The 4338-nt window shown below is 45.0% G+C and overlaps 1 pseudogene; it reads right to left on the bottom strand.

The window, feature by feature from the left end:
* Window positions 1-3448: 3448 nt before the first annotated feature.
* Window positions 3449-3913, bottom strand: LOC117286559 (annotated as a pseudogene).
* Window positions 3914-4338: the final 425 nt, after the last annotated feature.

Raw genomic sequence — 4338 nt, 5'->3', positions numbered from 1 at the left:
GCTCTCAGACAGAGCGAGGATGCAAGACCCCTGATCTCAGTTAGCTGATGGCTGAACCCCATGACGCTGACTGACCTCGGGCTGCAAGGCCCAGATTGAGTTCCCATCCTTCTGAATGGTTGAACTCCGCAATGCTATTCCAGGTCTCTCGAGCACAATGGCGGCTAGGTCGGGAGCAGGCATGGTTCTCCTTCCCGCGGTGGATCTGGCCGGCCTACCTTTCCGGCACTTGAGCGATGGCTGCTGGGTCGGGAGCAGGCATGGTTCCCTCCCCTTTTTTTTGAAGAGGGGTCTTTAGCGGGGGGGATTATGGGGGTTCAGGGGTGCCCACGCGGCTACCTTCTTGGCTCTTGAGCAATGGCGGCTAGGTCGGGAGCAGGCATGGTTCTCCTTCCCGCGGTGGATCTGGCCGGCCTACCTTTCCGGCACTTGAGCGATGGCTGCTGGGTCGGGAGCAGGCATGGTTCCCTCCCCTTTTTTTTGAAATGAGGGGTCTTACCACGTTACCCAGGCTGGTCTTACACTTCTGGGCTCAAGTTATACTCCTGCCTCAGCCTCCCAAGTAGCTGAGACGACAAGTACATACCACTGTTTCTAGTCAACATTGTACTATAAGAATAAACCAGGGCAATAAGGCAAGAAAAATATCTAGAGAGAATACAGATTAGAAAGGAATAACTAAAACTCTTGCTATTCGCAGCATGCTTGGCTTATCTCCATAAAAAAATCTCAAGAAATCTATAGAAAAAAGTAGAGCTATAAATAAATTTATAGTTATAAAGTATGCAACGTACAATCACACTTCTATGTATTAGCCAAACAATTGGAAAGGGAAATTCAAAAAATACCATTTAGTGCCAAAAACAATGAGATGCTTAGGTATAACCCTATCAAACAGATATAGACATTGGTACTAGAAATAACTAAAAGAAATCTAGAAGGATTTCGATAAACCAAGAGGTATACCAGTTTGCAAAGTAGAAGGGTAGGTACAGGAATGATATAAATACTTGCTACCTGACTTGTAAACTTAACACACCAATCAAGAGCATTCCAAGACTTTTGTAGCTATGTACAAATTTATTCTAAAATTTATGTGTAAAAGCAAGGAAACTAAGTCAAAACATAAAAAAGAATAAAGTTGGAAAATTCAGGCTACCCAAATGAAAGACTTATTGTAAGTATACAGCAATCAAGACAGTGTAGTATTGGCAATAAGCTAGGTAGACACATAGGTCAAAGAAATAAGACAGAATATAATAGATCAATTCAAAAGGATAGAAAGTAAACATAGACCCACATAAACATGGCCAGTGGATGTTTTTTGACTAATGCTGCTTTTAATGGTGGCACAATAGAGAAATACAAGGTTTTCCTAGAGCTTGAAACAATAGAAGATTTAACACACACCCTTTGACACTACTAAATAGCCTTATAATAGAAATGTATCCCACACTGCAAGGCTGTAGACGGTGTGCAAACAGGATGAAGATGGTTTCTTGCATTAAGTAGAGTAAGAGGGATAACTGCCAACCCAGCATTGTTGAGTGTACTAATTTGGAGAAAATCCTTCTGTCCTGGTGATGGTTTCATCTTCCCTATCTTAGATGAGTGGGCAATGAGTTTGCTTCCTCCATTTTTGCATTTTCTTGTTAATACACAGTTTGTTTCAGTAGGAAGCCATCGTTTAAGCCCGAGGGAGTCCTCCTGGGTGTTTCTGAAGTGTGTTATATACACGTCTGTTTGACAGCTCAGCTTGTCTTCTTAGAGCATTTAGTTGTTGTTTCTTTTATTGTTAGATGAAATGTTAGCAACAAACATGTCCTTTCCATATTCCCTGCCATCAAACCCATTAAGACCCAAAGTTCTTGTCAAACATCTGGTTTTTAAATCTGGGTGAGAGTTAGTGAAGAATTTAAAAAAATATCCAAAATTCTTTGTCAAAACCCCACGCTCTTTAAGCGTGGCCTGTGCTGTGACTCTTCCCCATAACACTAGTTTCCCTGTCCCGCTACTGGCCTTTAAATTCTATCCCTACCAGAGGAACAGACTGTGGAAACAAGGTGCGTGTTACTCTCTTCGGGAACAGGCTTCATCTTCAAGATTTGAGTTATCAGAAAACAGAAGCCCATGCTGTTCCCCACATCCTTTTCAACCCTGAGAAACAGCAGAGTCCTCTAACCAGAGCCATCCAAGCAACTCAGCTCTGCTGTGTGCAGTGTGGCTTTCAAGTAGAGGGGTGTGGGCTGCAGGGCAGAGGGAGGGGACAGGAAGTAGGCAGAGGCTTCAGGTGGGCTCTAAGGCACTTTCTCTACATCCAATGGCAGGTTGGACCCCCAGCACTTTCCTGAGCAGGTGACCCGACGCAGCCTGGCTCCCTCTTCAGACGGCTCGTCAGGGAGGAAGATGAAACATCCTCTCCTTCCTTATTCAAACTCTGGCTCTTCAGTATGACAAAATAACAGAGGAGCATGCCTGTCTCCTTAAATTCTACTGTCTTGTTTGACGGACTGCGCCTCTGCTCTTTTCCTTCTAAGCCATACCGTTCCAGAGTCAGTAATGGAATGTGGTCCCCTAGTCCTGGCGGGGGGTGACTTCCCTGTGTGTTACTTTGGACATCATTTTGGCTAGCTCAGGCCTTATCAGCATCCATCTGTGCCTTGGCCACTGACCCGACAAGATGGAACGATGTAAGATGGCAGAAGCCCCTGACACAACATACGAGCTTTTCGTGGGACCCACAGTGGTCACGTGTTCCTTGACTTCCGGAACTGTGCAGTATTTTCTAGTAAAGTCTCAGGTGCAGGCTCTGGGGGAACAGTGATACAGAAGTTACCTGGCTATACAAGAGTCTGAAGGAAATTCTCCCTGGAAGGGCGAATATATAACAAAGAGTGGAGACTATCACTTGCGAGAGTGCTTCACTTCCACAGTAAACTGGATCCGATTGCTCTGTGGAAACACAGCGCCCTTTCCACAGGAAGTCTATATACTAAGACGTTGTATGGCGATTAATGTCAGTGCAAGACTGAATCAAGCTTCCTATCTTTTGGAAAAAAAATTTTTTTTCATGGTAACTACTCTTTGCTAGTTTATTGAATTTTTTAAAATGGAATATTCCACACTTCTAAAAGACCCTTTTACATAAAGTAGAACTTCTAGCTGATGGATTCAGAAATCAGCCTGAACCTGACACACTGTGGATGAGACGCACAGACGAAATTTCCTCACACCGCTCCCTTGACGTGGGTCCTATACCCTCCCTCAAAAGAATCCTACAATAAATTGCTTTGAAATTGCAATAGTGCAGCAGAACCACAAGTAAACAACTGCCCATTAACCTGCTATTTCAAATGGGCCGAAAAGCCAACAGGCAGGTTTTTTTGTGCTTGCAATTTTTCAGAACAAATGGTAAGTTGAAGTATCACATCTGCACAGCACTGTACCTTCACAGAAGGTAAGAATTTCCGGTGCATCTTGTCAAAGGCCATCCTCGGTGCCACAGGCTGTGAAAGTGGGCCTCCTTCAGGGTCTGGTTGATGTGGAAGTAAGGGCACCGCAGACCACTCAGGCGTGGTCTGAGGGCTTTAGGGCTGGATCTGGGCATGACCTGGTTTAAGCCGCTCTCTGGCTCACTGGCCCTGTCTGGGCTATGGATGCTGATGCTGCTGCCGCCTCTGTCACTGCTCGAAGACGGAGATCAAATTTGGGACCTTACGCTTGTGACGCAGGCGGCAGAACCACTGAGCTAAATCCCCAGCCCACTGCACACTCTTCGGGAATGGTCCTCTGTGTCCCAGGAGTCCGGAAAGACAGGGTTTCCACTAGTCCTTTTGCTCTGGTGGGAAAGGAGATGATTATCTTCTTCCTTGCAGTTCCTTCTCCTTTTCCTGGGGCGGAGGTGTGCGCCCATTGTAGCTGGTGGAGAGGAGCGAGGAGGCCAAGGAAGGGTTTGGGCCCACCCCTCGGGCCTTCGCTCTCCCAGCTGCTCTGACCTGCAGCTTGGACCCTAACCCCTGCTACTTCCCCAGAGAATTTTTGAGAGAGGTGCAAAGTCATTTTCATGGAATCAATGATAATCTTTAGGAAAAAAAAACACACAATGCTGTAATTTTGGATACTCACCTGCAAAAACGTATGAAATGCAACCTAACCTCGGCTTATACAAAAAAAACCAAAAAACCATATATCTCAAAAAAGGTGCTAGGTCTAAATGTGAAAGGTAAAACTAAAACCTTCAGAAGGAAACACAGAAGGAAATCACGGTGAGTTTAGATTAGGCAAAGAGTCCTTAGATACAACACAAAATCCACAATTGGCAAAAATAAAATATCGATT

This window comes from Fukomys damarensis, unplaced genomic scaffold (genome assembly GCF_012274545.1).
Source record: "Fukomys damarensis isolate Sample0158 unplaced genomic scaffold, DMR_v1.0_HiC HiC_scaffold_17, whole genome shotgun sequence".
Classification (NCBI taxonomy): Eukaryota; Metazoa; Chordata; class Mammalia; order Rodentia; family Bathyergidae; genus Fukomys; species Fukomys damarensis.
Note: the sequence above shows the minus strand (reverse complement) of the source record. Positions and strands in the feature narration are given on the sequence as shown.